General features: G+C 45.2%; 2 protein-coding genes across 5 annotated transcripts in view; one reads left to right on the top strand and one right to left on the bottom strand.

The window, feature by feature from the left end:
* Window positions 1–17,874, bottom strand: part of PHACTR4 (phosphatase and actin regulator 4) — a 148,520-nt gene extending 130,646 nt beyond the window's left edge. Inside the window, exons 1-2 of one of the 2 annotated variants that reach the window (XM_042440823.1) lie at window positions 17,729–17,753; window positions 12,099–12,140 (exon numbers count right to left, since the gene is read on the bottom strand). The gene's annotated coding sequence lies outside the window, so the exon portion shown is untranslated. Of the gene's footprint in view, window positions 1–12,098; window positions 12,141–17,728 lie in introns of both variants that reach the window. The other variant, XM_042440821.1, reaches the window with a different exon arrangement.
* FGR (FGR proto-oncogene, Src family tyrosine kinase) overlaps window positions 1–20,920 on the top strand; it is a 665,433-nt gene that overhangs the window by 228,557 nt on the left and 415,956 nt on the right. The window lies entirely within an intron of this gene.

Below are 20,920 nucleotides of genomic sequence, written 5' to 3'. Positions count from 1 at the left end.
AACACTCTTACATCTGATCCTAGGCCAGAGGTAGGCAAAGTGTGACTGCTGATCAACAAACTAGGTAAATGTGGTTGTGCACATCTTCAAGTTGCCTGTTGATGTATGGTGGGCCCCATGAATTTCATAGGGTTTTTTTTTTCTTAAAGAAGGAGGTGGTTCTGCTAGTTCCTTCCTCTGAAACATAGCCTACAAGTAATGTTTCTCCTTTTATGAATTTCTCTTTTAAAATATGTGACTTCCTCTAATCCAATCTAATCCAATAAATAAATACAGTATTCCCTCCACATCCGCTGGTGCTACAGGTGAAGGACCCCCTAAATGTGAGAAAACTGCAAATTAAAAAACACTCTTATTTTTATCTGAGGGGACACCTTTCTAAGAATCTCCACATCCTCCAGTGCAACTCTATCATCAACATCTTATACAGTCATGCTGGAGGACCTACAAATGCCTGTAGGTTCTCCAGGACAACTCTGGTGAACTTCTGGCAGAGTTGCACTGGAGGACATAGAGATCCCTAGAGAGAACCTATTAATCAAAACCGTAAATTATCAAATCTGAAAAAGTCAAAGTCACAAATGTGGGGGGGGACAACTTGATATAAAATGGGGAGGTGGAGGGGTCATAACCCATCAGCATCATATACAGTGGACCCTTGTTATATGCTGAGGTTTGGTTCCAAGATCTCCCGTGTATAACAAAATCCGTGTATGCTCAAGTCCCATTAGGTATAATGACACAGCAAAATGGTGTCCCTAATAAAAAATGGAACATCAAGGTAAATTTATACTTTTTTGGAACATTTTCAAACCCTGTATGCTTGAATCCGTGTATAAAAAATCCGTGTATAAGAAGGGCCGACTGTATAATTTGCATGTACCTGTATAAGATCCTTAGTTCAAACTAAAGCATCAGCAGTTAAGGACTTTCTGGTAGCAAGTGTTAATTTTCTCAGGATCTTGGGGGGGAAATCATTAGACAGAATTGGCAATATTTGGCTGTATCAAGTGGGAGAACTGAGGACCTCCAGATTTTGTTGAACTACAATTCCTATCGCCCCCAAACACTGTCCTGGTTGGATTAGAGTCCAACATCAACTAGCTAGATGGCCCACATGTCTGCTTCGTGAACAAAGCTGCTTCTTGTGTTTTAGTACGCCAAGAGAATAACCTGTTCTTTTTTCCAGCCATTATTTTAGAAGGGCTATGCTGACAGTCATTATTATACAGCCAATTGTGTATGTGGTGTGTGTGTGTGTGTTGTGTGCCTTCAAACCACTTCTGACTTACAATGACCCTACAGTGAAACTATTGCAGGTTTTCTTGGCAAGTTTGCCACTGCCACCCCCTGAAGTTGAAAGAGTGTTACACGCCCAAGGACAGGTTTTTGTGGCCCAGTAGGGATTCAAACCCTGCTCTCCAGAGTCATAGTCCAACATTAAAATGACTACACAATGCTGGCTCTCAGAGTCAACTAACTGTGTAACAAATATATTAAGACAAACATGATTGTGTCAATAATGATTTAGCAATGCTGTTGTCAGGTATCCTGGCCAAGCTGAAATCAAAGTAAAGTCCACAACGGCAGAAAAACAACAACGCTGAATTGTTTCTGTATATTTTAAACTAACACAACACTTGATTCCAATTTAAAACTTCATACAAAATGGACACAGCTCATTTCAGCTTCTTTGACAGAAAGAAGCTGCATTCTATTTCACAATTCTAATTTGCCATTCTAATTTATCTTAGGAAAAAAACAATTAGTCACCACGACAGAATCTCACTGACAACAAAAAGCAATGATCGCTGCACACATGATGTGCAGAAGAAAACCTCAAACATCCAACTTGTTTGCAACAATAATTTTGATTAACACACTGAGAATTACAATCAAAAGTGTATCCTATGATAGTCCATGTCAGAAGTGCATAAGTGTTCTAAAACAGTGGTTCTCAAACTGTGGAGTGAGACCCTGGGGGAGGGCAGGAGTTATCACAGGGTAAAAAGTTTAAGAACTACTGTTCTAAAAGTATCAGTGAAGGAAAACACCAAACTATACAAGCAACTAAGCTATAAGCAAATGGAGTATGCCTAGGGTTGCCATAACCCGGTTGCAACCGGGTTTTTCCCGATTTTGGCTGCGCCTACCCGGTCACGGCACGGGTGCAGCCAAAAACCGGGAAAAGCCTGGTTGCAGCGGGGTTGCTGGGCAACCCTGGGGCCTCGCTGCCCCCCTCCTCCTCCCCTGCGCATGGCCGCGCGGAGGAAAAGGAGGGCAGCGAGGCCTTGTGCGGAGGAGGCTGCAGGGAGGTGGCGCCTCTTGGGCGCAGCTGCGCCAACCTCCCCGCCTCCCTGCAGCCTCCTCCCTGGCCTCCGCGGGGGCCAGGAACGAGGAGAGGCCCCGATCCTGGCCTCCGATCGCGGTGAGGCCCGGGGCCCAGGCGGGAAAGGAAAGCCTCCTTAAGTGGAGGCTTTCCCTCGCCGCTTGGCCTCTGCTCCCCGCCGCGATCGCCAGGGAAAATGTAGGACAGAATTTTCAAATGTAGGACACATTTTTGTGTCCTACATTTGAAAATTTTGTCCTACATTTTCCCCGGTTTTGAGGTCCGGCGCTATGGCAACCCTAAGTATGCCCCAAAGGCAATCTTTGGTAGAAGAATGCACCAAGGATGCAGCATCAAAGAGCTGTCCCTCAGCTACACAAACAAAAGCAAAAATGTCTCTAATAGAACAAAGCTACTTCACTAAACCATGAGGAACAGAGATAAAAGAAAGTTGATTTTGTTTAGGCTCCCCCCCCTGCAATTTCTATGTTTCAGCCACATGATAGAAACTGTTAGAAATGAGAAGCCAACTATGTACAACTTTAACTTTTAAATGTGTACCTATCCACTACACTTATGTTCAAGGCCAGCTAGCTTCCTGAAATGAAAAACAAGATGGCAGCATCTTCCCACACACCCCAATTCCAGCTACAGATGCTGACCGAACTGACATTTTTCTTTAACACTGCAAATAGGACAACACCTTCCATCTCACCTGAAGGGCATGCCATGCGGCAGTGTCTGGAAAACAGTGCTCAAAGAGAGACAACAGAAAGAAAATGACAACCACAGCTTCCTTCTCTACTTCACCCAACACCTACTTGACTACTGATTCACTCTGCCTAATCTCAGGATTCTTGTTGGCCAAGACAAAGATGAGAGATGGGTTCCTTTCCCATATTTTAAAATAAAGACGTAAAAATTATGAGAGTGGAGTCGTACCTTCACTATTTTCTGCTGACTGAAAAGTCAATATAATGCACTTCCTAGCTTAATGATGGAAATCTACAGATGGAAAGTGATAGTAAGGGGAAGAAATCATATGTTTCTGGATAGAGAGGCAATATGTACATACAAAGGGCAGCACATTTACTCCACTGATCGGGGGGGGGGGGTTGCAGAGAAAAGTTATAGAGATGTAAACAATGCTGCCAGTCATGCTCAAGCCCACCAATTTATACCCTTCAGCTACCCATCTCTCTGCAGCAAAACAGGTGGAACATTTTGGGAGTAAACTGTTTCTTTTGAGTCCAGTTAAGTTCTCTCAATGGAGAAGAAAACATACTTCTTCCTAGCCGTCAAATACTTGACAATTTCATCTACAAACCCCACAGGAAAGACTTAGAATACAGTACCTAGAAAATGGTCACCTGGTGACCAAAATGGTCTTCTATCAGCATGAATAACCCCTTGCCTCAGTACAAACAACACGCTGCTCCAATATATTTAATCTGTTATGATGTATCATTAATAATCGCAGCAGAAGTATTTATTTTAACCGCTGGTGATTATTCTGGCTAGCCCTGTAGCACAACACATTTGGTGAGTACCAGGTTGCAAAAGGCTGAGCGACACCAAAATTAGAGGAAACTCAAAATATTTTCCTAAGTGGCTATCCTGTGCAATCAAAGAACTACGCCCCAGCATCTATCATTTTGCAAGGAAACCTAGAGAACAGCTATCAGATTACACATAGCTGAGAAAGACGTCTCTCCAAGAGTCACTGAGTACACAACACTGGGCTAGATGGAACATTGTTTTAACTTTAATACAAAACAGCTTTACAAGTTTTCATACAACATCTAGCTCACAAGCACCAAAAAGGCGACCATGGGAAAGTTACTTTTTTCGACTATAACTCCCAGCCTCTCTGTAGGTAGCGGATACTCTTCCAAGTTCTGAGTGCAGTCAGGCCACCAAAGTCAAAAGAGGAACACTAGTATTCATTTATTGCCAACTGTATGAGTTGCCCGTAGAAACTGGTTTAAAGAGTTTTGAGAGCCCTTTATATGGAGGCTGAACATGATGTCAGGAATGGGAAAACAGGAAAGAAAAAAGGCCCTCTACTAATTTTGGGGGAAGATAAGGTTAGTTTCAGGAGTGTAAGCTGTGTCGTGTCCTGTTCTTCAAAAGAGAAAGATCAGGGTCTCAAAAAGCACAGATTCATAATGTGATACCCAAGCCAGTTGCTTTTGTCTTCCTGAGAGTATGACCAATTCAGGCTACAGCCAGCTCCAAAACATTTCCCTAGCAGGCCCTTAGCCACACAAAGGAGTTTATCACATGGAGGGTGAATTGGTAAAATCCCATGCAGAAACGAGATTTTAAAATCTGGGTGTTGTTTGTCAGATGCATTGGCGTGAAAGAGAAACAACATGAAAATAATCCAAACAGAAAGCTCCTTTGTACTTTTGGAATTTAGCTAAAGTAAAAAAAGAGCTGGTTTTGATGACTTTGCGTTCAGGTTATTTTCATGTTATTTCTCTTTCACACAAACATCATCTGAAAAACAACCAGCAAATGTGGGTTTTTTTTCCAACTTTCTGTTTGGGTTAATCCCAAACACTGTCTGAAAAACAACCCACAAATGCAGGTTAAATAGGAACGTTGGGTACTTACCGTGACACGTTCATTTCCTGCAGAGAAGGGTCCTGGCATCCTGTAATCTGGGTTTAGCTCCTCCTATTTGCTCCTGTAGGCAGGGACAATAAACAAAAGATCGGCCCCTATATAGGGAGGAGCTAGCCCCTCTGAGCCTCAGTCAATAACAAGCCAAGCAACTAGTAAGGTAATCAAGGAACTGAACTTTAGTAACATCAGCTAAGGGTTAACTAGAACACCTTAGAAAAAACTAGTCCAAGAACAAACAAGAACTCAGAAAAACCAATCCAGCAACAAGAAGAAGAACAAGGCAGGGCCACCAACAGGCAAGCAGGGTCAGAGGCCGCATGCAGCACCCGGGTGGGCAGGATGCCAGGACCCTTCTCTGCAGGAAATGAACGTGTCACGGTAAGTACCCAACGTTCCTTTTCCCAGCAGAGAGGGTCCTGTCCTCCTGTAATCTGGGATTTACAAAAGCCCTCTCGAACTGGGAGGGAGGTGCTGCTAGGAGACTGTGGCCCCCGACACAATCTGTTGGAGGAACCTCCTTTCAAATGACGCCTCTGCAGACTGAGACACGTCCAGTTTGTAATGTCTTATGAAGGTCGAAGGCGACTTCCATGTGACCACCCTGCAAATATCTGATAGGGAGGCGCTAGTGGTCAAGGCCGCAGAGGTAGATGCACTCCTGGTTGAGTGCACCATCAACCCCTCGGGTGGAGTGAGATCAAGAGTTCAGTAGCTCTTTTGAATACAAAACCTGATTCACCTACTCAGAGTCGAGACTGGTACCTTGCACCCCAAAGAGCCCAGGCGAAAGGAAAAGAACATCTCAGATGACCTTAAGGTTGAAGTCCTCTTGATGTAGATTTTGAGGGCTCTGCACACATCCAATGTGTGTCAGGTCTTTTCCAAGTCCTTCTTAGGATCGGGGCAGAATGAAGGCAGGAGAATGTCCTGTGACACCTGAAAGGCTGAGTTGACCCTAGGCACGAAGGTAGGGTCTGGACGAAGGCACACTGAGACAGGCCTAAAATACACAAGTCTTTACGTACCGACAGGGTCCCAGCTCTGACACCCATCTGGCTGAGGGAATGGCCGTGAGGAAGATGACCTTGAGGGAGAGGTGTTTGAGGAAGGCACCCCAAAGGGACTTGATCGGCCCAACCGTCAGAGCCTTTAAGACCGAGTTCACATCCCAAGATGGAAAACAATGTCTGGTGGGCAGGCCCTGATGGAAAACTCCCCTCAACAGCCTCTTAATGTGAGGATGGCTGCCATTCTAGCTGCTCTCGTATGGAGCAGAAACGACGTGATGGCAGACACCTGCCTTATAACCATGTTGGGTCAAGTCCCTTCTTAATGTCATCTTGGATGGACTATAGCAGGTCAGCCACTGAAAACCTGAAGCAGTTGATGAGAACTTGCCTAAGCAGTGGATTATGTGATCAATCAGAATAGAACTTGATCTAATCTGGACCTATGGCAGCTTCCAGCCTATCACTGATCACCTTGTCAACTGGTTATAGCAATGAAGGTGATATTAAGGTGATTTCATTTGTAGTAATTAAGACTTACCACTCTGAAAGAGGAATGTTAATGTCTGACCTCCAATTAAAATTTCAAAACAATGTGCAGTTCTTTACTGGAACATCTGTGAACCTGTGTAAAATAAGACTAATCCCATGGTTAGGCAAAGAAGACACTGGATTAACCTTTATCTCACAGACATTGGTGAGTCCATGCAGAAGCATAGATGCACTCTGTGTTAACAGGGCCTGTGGTCAGAATTAAGTCTGATTTCTTTTGAGGATGAACTTGTCTAGAGACTTCAAAAATCACCCCAACTCCATGTAGCAGACTATCATCAACCTGTATGAAGGCTGAGGGGTCTCGCGGCTAAATGAACTACTGATTAAGGAGTCATGAAATGGGAACGGGGGCTTGGCAAGGATAGCCCTCTGGTATCTAATTTCGAGGAGAGAATTTTCTCCACAAAAGGGATCTGTCAAAGGAACACAAACCTAAATTTAAAATAGTATAGTGAGCCCTCGATATGGAGTTGGATTTAGGACTTTGCATGGATACCAAATCCATGGAAGCTCAAGGCACATAAAATATAATCGCATAGTAAAATGGAGTCTCCTATGTAAAATAGTAAAATCATAGTTTGCTGTGTTGTATTTTTGTTTTGTTTGTTTTTTGGAATATATATATATATATATATATATATATATATATATATATAAGCTGTGGGCATATAGGTGGCTGGTGTAAGTCTCTATATGGAGCTGTATGGTATATTAAATCTGATCATTTTTGCTAGCAGAAAACAAGGCATAGGCACTAGGAAGCCCGTTTTTCCAGCCCCAAAAGGTAGTAAACAATGGTGTTGTTTGGACCAGACCATGCCATGAAAACCCAATCAGGGATAAGACACTCACCCACACAGCAGCTAACCTTATAACCATAAAATCATAGAATCATGGAGTTGGATGAGACCACAAGGGCCATCAAGTCCAACCCCCTGCCATGCAGGAAATCACAATCAAAGCATGCCCAACAATATGCAAAGGAATCTTGTAGCACCCTGAGACCACTAAAGAAAAGAGATTAGCAGCATGAACCTTCATGGCCTTGAGCCCAATTCATCATATGTGTGATAGATCCTGTTACAATAGGCTTTCCAAGCCAGGCAGCAGTTGAATGGCAAGCCCATCAGCAGGCATTCTTACTTAAAATTTAACAATTTAGACAAGGTAAGAGGTAATTGTGATTTTTGTGGCAGACCCCTCAGGGCTCTGTCTGATGTCTGAATGGGATTTGAAGCAACCCCTTAGTAGAGAAACCTGATTATATTGTTTTAAAACACTCATGGAGGAAGGGGAGTTTCTCCCCCCATGGAGAGGAGTCTGTCTGTTTGTATTTGATAAGAATTTTTCTTAACCCCCTGTATTAGTGAGAACCATCTTATGAAAGAAACTGTGTTTTTTTTTTGTTTTGTTTTTTAGTTTCTTCCCTTTAACAGACATCTCTCCAAGAAAGAAGGGAAGGCAAGGGGAGCCACATCTTTTGAGGCTAGCTGACTGAGGTTCACTGTGTTTTATAACAGGAACATAATCCTTTTGCCGCTAAAATGGAGTTTGGTTGGTCACCTTAATCCAATATATCTATTACCTCATATGAGATGTTTTTACCAAAGATCCTCAATGCATGTAAGCACTAGAGGTCTGCTGAGTGACCAGAGACCTTCTCCTTGCTTGAGTCACCCTGTTTATTAGCATTTAAAAGCTTATGCTCTTAATGAGAAGTGTTATGGCTGATAACAGTTTGCACAAAGGAGGTAGAACCATGTGCTCATCCTATGTCTTTGGCTGTTCCACCTAAGGCAAAAAGGCTCTGGACCTAATGGAGACAGTGATGGAGGCCCATGAGGAGGCAAGAAAAGTCATCATGTGGCTTTTATGGCTAGCCCCTCCCTTGAAGAATTAGTTTCCAGGCATCTTCTCTGGCCTGGAAAAAGGAGAGGGGGGTGAGCAGAAGCAGCACAACTCAAACCTCATGTGCTAACATTAATAAAATGAACACCAGGAAGGTTAACCAGTATCTCTTGTAAATCTGAGCCCACAGCCCTGTTGATGTGGGGGCTCTCCCCTCCTTTATTTGCCCCATCAAGGGAGGCTGCCTGGGCAGTAGCTTCTTCCAGGCACTGAGGAAACTGCTCTTAAGTTAGCAGTGACTGAAGACCATTGCTAATCGTGGGTAGATATCTGCATATGGCCTGTAGTGTAGCCCTGATACTCACAGGGCATTTTGTTTTATTTATGTTTAAAACAGCCCCATCTTCAAGCTGGGGTTTACAGTTTAGCCCTTTTAATTTCAGGCAGGCTTTATAGTAACCTGGCTGCATGATAGAAGCTAGCTTGATCCTCAACTCCCTCCCACTTGCTTAGGTAGCTGGGAAGGGCAGAGGGACTGCTGTGGGACATGGCTCTACATTTACCTGAGGTAAGTCTGTGTCCTGAGAAAGGATAATCTCTGATGGAAAGGAGAGGCCAAGCGCTCAAGCTTTTCTCTCAAGAGTGCCACGGTTTGGGGCAGCCAAACACAATTGGGGATGAAGGGAACTCTCCACCCATGATATCCACAAATGGTTTACCCCTTTTTGTTGTTGTAATTTTTGGGGAGGGAACACAGGAGGATTTGTATCCATGTGGTCTCTCATAGAATTCTTGGGTTGGAAGAGACCCCAAGGGCCATCCAGTCCAACCCCATTCTGCCATGCAGGAACTCTCAATCAAAGCATACCCGACAGATGGTGGGTGGGTGGCAGAGGCCATGCTCTCTCTGGGGAGGACATGAAGCTATTTTGTGCTTTTTTGTGGGATGCTCTGTGGCAGCCAAAAAAGACCATTTTAGAGTTGGAAGCTTCAGCTCCTGCTGGGCCAAGTCCAGCTTCCTTTACAGCCATGTGTTTGTGCAACACAGAGGAGGAATCCTCTGCCTCCTTACACACCATCTCATTATAAGAATTCAAAAGGAATGTGCAGGAGCCCTGGCAACACCACCATGTGTTTCCCAGTCTGCAAAAGGATCCCCCACACCTGTTAGGGTCCTGGGTGCCATTGGGGCCAGAGATGGGAAGGAAGGGGGAGACCAAGGGTTAATGCCCCCATCTGCCCTCCTGGCAGAGTCCCAAACCTTATGCTAGGCATAGTGCCTGCAATGGCCATGGCAGAGGCCTCATGGCAATGCCTGCCCTGAGCGAGGGCATTAGATCTGGCAAAGGTTCTTTGGTGGCTAGAGAGAGAGGGCCCCTGGTACTCACCGTTCTCCTGTGACTTCTGGCTGGCTTGCCTCTCTGACCTTGGCCATTTCAGGCTGGGCAGAGGTGATGCAGAGAAATCCTTTGCCATGGCTTTTGGCTGGCCTGTCCTCTGAACTCTGGCCCCAAATGGGCTGAGAAGGGAAGTTTCCATGACTTCTGGCCAGTTTCCTCACTGATCCCTGGCCTTAAACAGGCTGGGCAGAGGTGATGTGGAGAAACAGAGACATGGAGGGGATACCCCTCACCATCTCTTCCCACGGCTCCCATGTGCTGCAATGCTGTTTGCAGAAATCTCCTGTGCTCCCACCATGAAAGGGGACAGTTTTGGAGGAGAGGGAGAGTCATTGGCAAAGCCAAGACCTTTCTCCAATCCTGGGAGCCCTTGCCATTTTAAGTCTTCTTCATGCTTCCAAGGCTGTAGTAAAGAAGCTGCAGAGCAACAGCAAACACATCCCAATGGGCTCCCTCTGAAGCCAGCTCCCTCTGTTGAGCTGGCAGACCCTGAGCTAGGGAAGCCTGGGTTAAGGATGGCCCTTCACCCATGCTCTCAGGGTCCTCTGCCATAGCCACCACCAAGGAAGGGGGGAAAGGCAGGAGAGAGGAGAAGAAGGGAAGGCCAAGAAAACTCTCAAACCGCTTTCGTAGAAAGGAAAAACTTCGCTGGCTCGAAGAGAACATCCTGCTAGGAGCATAGGCAGGAACAAGACTGAGGCTCAGGGGGGCTAGCTCCTCCCTATATAGGGGCCGGTCTTTTGTTTATTGTCCCTGCCTACAGGAGCAAATAGGAGAAGCTAAACCCAGATTACAGGAGGACAGGATCCTCTCTGCTGGGAAATTAGTTTGTGCACAGGATTTGTCCTGTATGATAAACTCCAAAGAGAGTTTTACAGCTCACTCCCTGGCTTTTGAATCTCCTTTCACCAGTTTAGATATTTCGTCCTGAGGCTCTTCAAATGCCACATTTACACATTTGGGAAAGTATCATGTCAAGAACTACAGTTCATCCTCTGAATGGCTTTTTTAAAAATTCTGCAGTAAGCCTTCAAAGACAGGAAAAGCCAATCAGCCAAACTTTTCTTTTCCAAAGAAGAACACTGCTTAAGTCATCTATGATACGATTGCTTCTATCATCAGTACAGCAATACCCAGAAACAACCCGATCACAAAGGACTCCTGAATCATTGAGTGCTATTAATTAGAAGCTAAAAATAAACATAGGGAGGGGAGGAACATGTTTTTTAAAAAACAAAGGCAAAAGCTTAGTGTCCCAGAACATTCCACCTCTGGTGTGCTTTAAAATATATGTAATAAAGGCCAAACAACATTTCTACAGGGTGGAAGAATATTTTATTAGAGAGATTTATTAGAGAGATTATAGCTCTAGACTCTGGACTTCATAGTCTTATAGAGGTTCTCCTTTTTGCATGGTGATGTGCTAATTTACTTCTGTTTTGGATTCTCTTTCCCCCTCCTTAGATAGATAGGGATTTCCTGCATGGAAACTCCTCTCTCTCTCTCATTCAAACTAACCATGTGATTTAGGTCATTCCTCCTTTGGGACTAACTGACATTCTCTCTAAAAGATTTTCAACTGAACTGTTGGTCCTCCATCTTCCCCCTCTCTCAACTTTCTTTGGAAAGATGGTGAGATAAAGATTTCTTTTTTTACCTGAACTATTGACTAGCTAGATTAGGATATAGCCTTTATGGATATACAGTGCGCCCCCATCATACGCCGGCATGCTATACGCCATGGCGCACACAGAGAGACGTGACACATGCTCGAGCCCCATTGTTCTCAATGGGGCTCGAGCATGCATGGGATTTGCCTTATGCAGGAAAGTCTGGTACAGATCCCCCTCGTACGGCAAGGGCACACTGTATAAATTAAAGCCATTAGTAAACTTTTGTTTGGACTATGTACAAGCTACTTGTGTTGTTTTTGGAGTCAGTCTCAGTTCTTTAGGAAGCATAGTTAGACAAAGGCACATTTCTGCTACTCTGCTAATTTAATACTAGACCCTAACAGGCTTGGCTTTGACATTTTTGATATTTAAATATTTTTGTTTCCTTTATAAAGGCTGAAGCTTTAGGAAACTTAAATTACCCTACAACTTCAAGATAAGACATGTCACCCCTGCTGCATTTTGGATTCCTCTTGCCCATTCTGCCAAGTGGCCCTTTATTTCTGTCCTCACATCCTGCCCTGATGACCCCACTATAAATCTGTTTGTCTTTAAAATACCACAAGACTATCCATTGATTTTTATGCTACGGATTTCACATAGCTACCACTCTAGCATTTTCTCTGAAATTAATAATGATTCACTAATACTGTACCTTGACATCATAAGTTGCAGTGACTTCAGATCAGCAGGGAGCCTACAACAATCACACACAACCAAGACACAAATCTATTTAGTTCAGCAGAAGTGATCTGTCTCCCAAGATTATCAAATTAAAGTGCAGATTAATTTATCTAGCCATTGCATGAAGTGGAAAGTCTGTGTAATCAAGGACTACTAATCCGAGCAAGTAAACAAAAATGTAATCACAACATATTTAAGCTAGATCAGCTCCCCTGCAACAATCTGCATTCATAGTGAGTTATTCTAACGTTCTAATAGAGTCAGACAATCTCTTTATCTTTTTTTTTTTTACTATACTGTCCACCCTTCTTATATACGGATTGTTTATACATGGATTCAAGCATCCATGGTTTGCAAATGTTCAAAAAAAGTATACATTTCAAATATCAAACCTTGATTTTCCATTTTTTATAAGGGACACCATTTTGCTATGTCATTATATTTAATGGGACTTGAGCATCCACGGATTTTGTTATCCACGGGGGATCTTGGAACCAAACCCCAGTGGATAACAAGGGTCCACTGTACTGTCTAGCTAAAATGACAATAAATCTCATCTTAATATTGAGGCAAAAAGAATGGTTATTTCCATTATTTTTTAGAACACAGCGGCTGTATAATCCATTTGACCTATTTCACAAGCTCTCTCTTCATTTTATGAAGACCATTACTTCCTCTTCCACAACACTACAAGAGGTAATGCTGCAAATGAGGGCCAGTGTGGTGTATTGGTTTAAGCATCTGATGAAGAAGCTGGGAAACCAGGGTTTGAATCCCGGCTCAGCTGTGGAAACCCACTGGGTGACCTTGGGCAAGTCACACTCTCTCAGCCTCAGAGGATGGCAATGGCAAAACGCTCTGAAGAAACTTTCCAAGAAAATCCTATGATAGGGTCTCCATGAGTTTGAAATGACTTGAAGGCATACAGTAACAACAATGCTGTAAATATAAAGTCCACCTTCACTTCAAATATTTGGGCAACATACACAAAGCACATCACATACTGACAATCAGAGTGGGGAAGGAAGAATATTTGTTGTTGTGTGCCTTCAAGTAGTTTCCAACTTATGGCGACCCTATCACAGGGTTCTCTTGGCAAGATTTGTTCAGAGGAGATTTGCCATTGCCATTGCCTTTGCCTTGAGGCTAAGAGCATGCAACTTGCCCAAGGTCACCCAGTTGGCTTCGTGGTGGAGCTAAGAATTGAACCCTGGTCTCCTGAGTTGCAGTCCAACATTCAAACCACGACACCTCCCTTGCTCTCAATTTGTGCCTGTACCCTGATGAAAAGTAATAAGGTTATCAGTGCCATTTGCATTCCTCCAAAAAGCTCAAGCTGTTCATTTCTCTGCATAAGTATGGCATAGCAAGAGTCTAGAAACCATGCTTTATGAGGAGAGATACAGGGAACTGGGTATGTTTAGCCTGGAGAAGAGACAGTTAAGAAGTGAAATGATAGCCCTGTTTAACTATTTGAGGGGAGTCATATTGATGATGGAGCAAGATTGTTTTCTGCTGCTCCAGAGACTAGGACATGGAGCAATGGATTCAAACTACAGGAAAAGAAATTCTATGATTATGATCAAACCCATATTGCAGCAAATGTACAATTCTAGGTACTCCTAAGAGTTGAATAATTATGTTAGAAGAAAACAGGAAGACTGAGAAATAAATACTCAGCAGATAATATGTAAAACAATAATTTGCAACAACAACAAAAGGCTGCATCAAAATTTATTGCTTTACATAAAACAAAAATAACTCTAGATACCTCAAGAAATCAACACCGTACTGGCTTAAATAAGTGGACCCACTTTTTAGAAATTTAGACTACTCACTGCTCTGTGCATCACTTTGAGAACGAGGACAGTTCCCCAAGCAGAGAAGAATCTGTGGGAACCTAATCTTAGATCTACATGCCTGTAAGGCACAAAATCCTCCATACTAAATAAAAGTTGCAGTTTCCAAATTGTGCACCAGGATCTGCTGACTCACTCTGGCAAGGTAGAGAGCACGTTATTGTTGTTGTTGTTGTTGTGTGCCTTCAAGTCATTTCTGACTTATGGCGACCCTAAGAAGAACCTATCGTTGGGTTTTCTGGGCAAGTTTCTTCAGAGGAAAGTTGCCATTTTCATCCTCTGAGGCTGAGAGAGTGTAACTTGCCCAATGCCATCCAATGGGTTTACATGGCCAAGCCAGGATTTGAACTTTGGTCTCCCAGTGTCCTAAGCCAACCAAACTTTTAAACCAAAAATGGAATTAAACCATTGCAAGGGTGAAACAAACTGTGGTGTGATAAAGTCCTACGTGCTCAATATTTGAGCACTCTCCATTAAACATCAATACAAGAATGTAATTTTAAAAATATTATGCTGTCTTCCAGAGGCTTGAGACAGATAGAAAATATTAACCTTCCTTTGAATAAGTAGAAAGGAAGATTCCTAATGGTTTACCATCACATAAAACTCTTGTTAACTTAAGGTAAAAAGTGAGTTGCCAATGTTCTCAATAACATATTTCTCATAATTTATTTAGAAGTAGCAAACATGCACTGATCAAAAACATGCAATGATACCAAAAATGGAAACTGATGTTTAAATACATATAACAGCATAACAAACAGCATCCAGTTCATCTGAAGGCTCTGAATTTATTATTCGATTCTCTTCTCAAATAAGCAGATACACTGAGCTAGGTGTAAAAATCCAAAAGGAGGTCAAGGACATAAGAACTCTCCATTGATCATTTTTACTGTTTTTAAGACCTTGACAGGAGAAAAGACAACCCATTTCCTTGGTCAAATACTACACTATAGCCAAGAGGGATTCAAGGCAGAAGGGCAACAAGTAAGTAAGGAAACCCAAATCATTGGGGAGAGGACTGCAATGGGAAATCATTCAAGCACTTGGAGGCATACAGGCTATGTTGTTGTTGTTGTTAACTGCCCTTTGTTAACAACAACAACTCGTGGTAATCCTGTGAAAGGGACATCTCCAAAAAAAAACAAAAAAACCCTGGCCTTTCTGCTCAAGTCTTACAGGACCAGAATCATGTCTTCCCTGATTGAGTCTAATAATCTGGCACTGCCTTTTCTAATTATTCATTTTTCCTCCTCCTCCTCATCATCATAATAAATTTATTTCCCACCTCTCCTCAAGACTTGAGGCAAAGTACAGCATGTTAAAATACAAACCGCAATTAAAACCACATAAACCCACAGTTATTATTATTTATTATTAACCTTTATTTATGAAGCGCTGTAAATTTACACAGCGCTGTACACACAATCTTTTTAGACAGACGATTCCCTGCCCTCGGGCTTACAATCTAAAAAGACATGACACAGAAGGTGAAGGGAGTGGTGGAGGGAAAGGGTAAGAGGTCCAGCAGTTCCTCTCTACCTCCAAGGCCTGGACCATGGCAGATGGACTGGAGGGAGGGCTTGGCTTCATAATGGATGGTTAATCTTCTTCCAGGGAAAATACATACTCTCAAGTAGGATAATACATATACATATACAGTACATAGCAATACAGGAAATGGTTTGATAAACAGGCACCAAAAGAACATCAAATAGTAAGTGACAGCAGACCTTGACTACCAGAATGGAAGGCCCGAGTGGGAAGGTGAGGAGAAAGAAGGTCTGATAAGTAAGGAGGGGCCAGTCCATGGAGGGCTTTAAATGTCAACAGCAGGAGCTTATACTGAATGCGGAAAGGGAGGGGGAGCCAGTGAAGGGATGCCAACACAGGAGAGATGTGGTCACAGTGGTGGGCGGATGTGATAATGCGTGCAGCTGAATGCTGGACAGAAATTAAAGGATGGAGGTGAGAAAGAGGAAGCCCAGCCAGGAGGACGTTACAGTAATCAAGTTGTGACCAGGATCTTGGCAGTAGAGGCAGAGAGAAATGGTCGGGTTTTGACAGTTAAAATACAATGCCACAAAACCATTAAAATATACAGTCTGCCCTTCTTATCGGAGGACTGGCCATTAGTGTATTTATCTATCTGTAGATGGCAAGCCCTCCTTTTTGTTAACGGCAGCGCGCACATGCACACCGCCATTAAAATGAATGGGACTTGAGCATGCACAGATTTTTGTATCAGCCGGAGGGTCCCCCATGAATTCGGAGGTCCAACTGTACTCATGATGTTGCCAATGTATGACAGCCTCAATTTAGTAATTCTGTCTTCCAGGGATGACTCCGCCTTCATCTGTCCAAGGAGCCATTTGTTTGTCTTGAATCAGAGGGAATTATAAGGAGAGGGTAGGATTGGAAGAAAAGGAACAGGGATCTAGAGTAAATCCTTAAGTGGATGGAACACAACTACTGGGCAGCATCAGTGGTGGTGTTGGGCGATACTGGTAGAGGATCCTTCAAAGACTACAGCAGTGACACCACAACTAACGTTTGCTATACTCATTTGCTAGCACTGCACAGACGGAAGCAAAGGAGAAACTCCTTGTGGACCAAGAAAACCCAGAATGAGATCCAGGCTATGCCAAGCAACCCCCCAAAACCCATGCATCTGTAGAAGTAGGCACAAGTCTACGGCTGCATCAGCACTGCTGATATAATCCAGTTTGGCACAGCTTTAACTGCCATGGCTCAAGGCTATGGAATGCTAGGAAGTGTAGTTTGTTGTGGCACCAGAACTCTCTGACAGAGACAGCTCAATGTCTTATTAAAACTAGAATTCCTAGACTTCTGTAGCACTGAGGCTGCATCTGCGTTGCTGAAATAATCCAGTTTGACCCTGCTTTAATTGCCATGGTTCAAGGCTATGGAATTCTGGGAAGTGTAGTTTGTTGCGGCATCAGAGCTCCGCTCCTAGAATTCCATAGCCTTGGAACATGGCGGTTAAAGTGATGCCAAACCAGATTATTTCTGTAGTGCAACTGAGCCATAGCAGTTAAAAGTCCAAAACATCACAGAAATACAATCCCATTTGAGACTGTTTTAACTGCCCTGGCTCAATGCTAGGGAATTCTAGGAAATGTAGTTTTGTGAGACATTTAGCCTTCTCTGTCAGAGAGCTCTGGTGCCACAACAAACTACAATTCCCAGGATTCCATAGCACTGAGCCAGGGCAGTTGAAGCCATCTCAAAGTGGATTACTTCTGCAGTGTGGATGCAGCCTGAGCCATACCAGTTAACTGAAATCAAACTGGATTATTTCTGCAGTGCAAGTGCAGCCTGAGCTAAAGCAGTTAAAGTACTGTAGTGTCAAACCAGATTTATTTTGGCAGCCCTTGTGGAGAAAAGAATAGAATGTGGTGGGAAAGTTAGAAAAAGGAGGGAAAAGTGGAGAAGGAGGGAAAGAAGGAAGGAAGGAAGAAGGAAGGAAGGAGGGAAGGAAAGAACGAAGAAGGGAGGAAAGGAAGGAAGGAAGAAAGGAGGGAGGGAGAGAAGAATGGAAAAAAGAAGAAGGGAAGGAAGGAAGGAAGGAAGGAAAGAAAGAAGAAAGAAAGAAAGAAAGATGGAAAGACCTGCCTCCCGGAAAGAGGAAAGAAGGGAAGGAGGAGGAGGAGAGGACTAAAGAGTGTCCAGCTGAAGAAGTTGTGTCCCAGCAAGTGTCCCCCCTTCTTCCTTATCTGACCTGGCTCTTGGCTGCTGGACTCCTTGGCTTCCCTTTCCCCCACCTGAGGACGCCGCCGCCGCCCTCCCTCCTCCTGTTCCTGAGAGTCCGTCCCTTCGGGGCTGAAGGTCCTGCTGGCGCCGTCACCGCCGGAAGCCCCGCTCCGGGGGAGGGCGAGGCGCGCGGGGCATGACGGGAATTGTAGTCCACCTGGGGGCGGGGGCAAGGGGACAGTGTGGAGGCCACGCCCACAAGCCGGTTGGTTTCTTACCTAAAGTGACACGGAAAACCTCCGCACTTTACCTCAGGACACACTTTTAATCATTCGTAACTGTTTTTAGGCAGAGGAGCCGTACTGTATTTCATTTCTATGAGGGCTATTTAGCCTCGTCCTAAATTTTGTACTCAAACGTCCTACATTTTGAGCACGACCAAGAAGCATAAATTTCTGTTTCTGAGTGTTTTAGCTTTTCTTTAATTTGGTCCCGACGTCCTACATTTTTCTTGAATGTCCTACATTGTGAGCACGACTAAGAAGCGTGAATTTCTATTTCTATGAGTGTTTTAGCGTCCTACATTTTTCCTTGAATGTCCTACTTTTTGAGCACAACCCAGAAGCATGGATTTCTATTTCTGAGTGTTTTAGCTCTTCATTTGGTCACATCCTGCGTTTTTTCTTGAATGTCCTACAACAGAGGCCCTCCCCCCGACCCACCTCTTGAGGGGGAGAGACGAGGCCTGGCCTGGAAGACTAAGAGCCTCCCCCCGACCACCATTTGAGGGGGAGAGACGAGGCCTGGCCTGGAAAGACTAAGAGCCCTCCCCCGACACCATCTTGAGGGGGGAGGACGAGGCCTGGCTGGCAAGTCTAAGAGCCCTCCCCCCGACCACCATCTTGGGGGGAGAGGCGAGGCCTGGCCTGGCAGCTAAGCTAAGAGCCCTCCCCCCGACCACCATCTTGGGGGAGGGCGAGGCCTGGCCTGGAAGACTAAGAGCCCTCCCCCCCGACCACCATTTGAGGGGGAGGGGAGCGAGGCCTGGCTGGCAAGACTAAGAGCCCTCCCCCCCGACCACCATCTTGAGGGGGAGAGGCGAGGCCTGGCCTGCAAGACTAAGAGCCCTCCCCCCGACCACCATCTTGAGGGTGAGAGGCGAGGGCTGGCCTGGAAGACTAAGAGCCCTCCCCCCGACCACCATCTTGAGGGGGAGAGGCGAGGCTGGCCTGGAAAGACTAAGACCCTCCCCCCCGACCACCATCTTGAGGGGGGAGCGAGGCCTGGCCTGGAAAGACTAAGAGCCCTCCCCCCGACCACCATCTTAAGGGGGAGAGACAGGCCTGGGCCTGGAAAGACTAAGAGCCTCCCCCCGACACCATCTTGAGGGGAGAGACGAGGCCTGGCTGGAAGACTAAGAGCCCTCCCCCCGACCAACACTTGGGGAGGGGTGAGACGAGGCCTGGCCTGGAAAGACTAAGAGCCCTCCCCCCGACCACCATCTGAGGGAGAGGTGAGGGCCTGGCCTGGAAGACTAAGCCCTCCCCCCGACCACCATCTTGAGGGGAGAGGTGAGGCCTGGCCTGGAAAGACTAAGAGCCTCCCCCCCGACACCATCTTGAGGGGGAGGGAGGGAGGCCTGGCCTGGAAAGACTAAGAGCCCTCCCCCCCGACCACCATCTTGAGGGGAGAAGGCGAGGCCTGGCCTGGAAAGACTAAGAGCCTCCCCCCCGACCACCATCTTAAATAAAATAAATAATAAAAGTTTTATTTTTATACCGCCCTTCTTCAATCAAGGCGGTGTACAGCCGACAAATTAACAGTAAAAAATAGTACAAACAATTTACAGTGTACAAAAAACCATAAAACCTAACATGTTAAAAACATTCAACCTCATGCCAGCCTAATGCTGGCTGAGGAAGGGGGATGGAGGTGAGTACACATTCTGGGGGGAAGTATTCAGGGGTAGGCTTGTTTGAAATAGGTATGTTTTCAACCCCTTCTTAAATTGGGGTAGGGAGGTGGCTGCACGAGCTCCGTGGGCAGCGAGTTCCAGAGTGGGGGCCGAGGTCGTAAAGGCCCTTCTGGAAGTGGAAACTATCTGGCCTCCGGGACTCTTAAAAGTTTGCTGCCCTGATGATCTGAGGGGGCGGGGCGGGATCTGGGGGGAGGCGAGGCCTGGCCTGGAAGACTAGAGCCCTCCCCCCCGACCACCATCTTGAGGGGGAGAGGCGAGGCCTGGCCTGGAAAGATAGAGCCCTCCCCCGGACCACCATTCGAGGGGAGGCGAGGCCTGGCCTGAGAAAGACTAAGAGCCCTCCCCCCCGACCACCATTCTTGAGGGGGAGAAAGACGGCCTGGCCTGGAAAAGACTAAGAGCCCTCCCCCCGACCACCATCTTGAGGGGGAGAGACGAGGCCTGGCTTGGAAGACCTAAGAGCCCTCCTCCCGACCACCATTCTTGAGGGGAGAGGCGAGGCTGGCCTGGAAAGACTATGAGCCCTCCCCCCGACCCCCATCTTGAGGGGGAGAGACGGCCTGGCCTGGAAAGACTAAGCCCTCCTCCCGACCACCATCTTGAGGGGAGAGACGAGGCCTGGCCTGGAAAGACTAAGAGCCCTCCCCCCCACCACCTTCTTGAGGGGGAGAGGCGAGGCCTGGCCCTGGAAAGACTAAGGCCCTCCTCCACCACCATCTGCGGGGGAGAGACGAGGCCTGGCTTGGAAAGACTAAGAGCCCTCCTCCCGACCACCATCTTGGGGGGTGAGAGAGAGGCCTTGCAATTTTTTGTTTTATTGTATTGCAATTTTTTTGTACCACCGCTATGATCATTCGGAATAGCGGTCTATAAATAATCAACTTATTATTATTATTATTTTGAGCCACGACTAAATCATGATATTTATATATTTTCTGAGTGTTTTAGCTCTTTATTTAGCCCGTTCTACAGTACATTGTGAACATGACTAAGAAGCATGAATTTCTATTTCCTGAGTTTTTCTAGCTCTTTCTTTTTATTTTGTCACGTCCTACATTTTTGAATGTCCTTACATTTCGATCCACGATCAAGACCATGAGTTTCTAGTCTCATCAGTGGTTTTTTAGCTCTTATTTTGTCCACGTCCTACATTTTCTCTTGGCACTCCTACATTTTGAGCACACCTAAGAAGCATAATGTCTCTTTCTATTAGTGTTTTTAGCTTTTTCTTTGGTTCTGTTC

This window comes from Sceloporus undulatus, chromosome 9, assembly GCF_019175285.1.
Source record: "Sceloporus undulatus isolate JIND9_A2432 ecotype Alabama chromosome 9, SceUnd_v1.1, whole genome shotgun sequence".
NCBI classification, from domain to species: Eukaryota; Metazoa; Chordata; class Lepidosauria; order Squamata; family Phrynosomatidae; genus Sceloporus; species Sceloporus undulatus.
The sequence above is the reverse complement of the archived record's forward strand: the minus strand, read 5'-3'. Positions and strand labels throughout refer to the sequence as shown.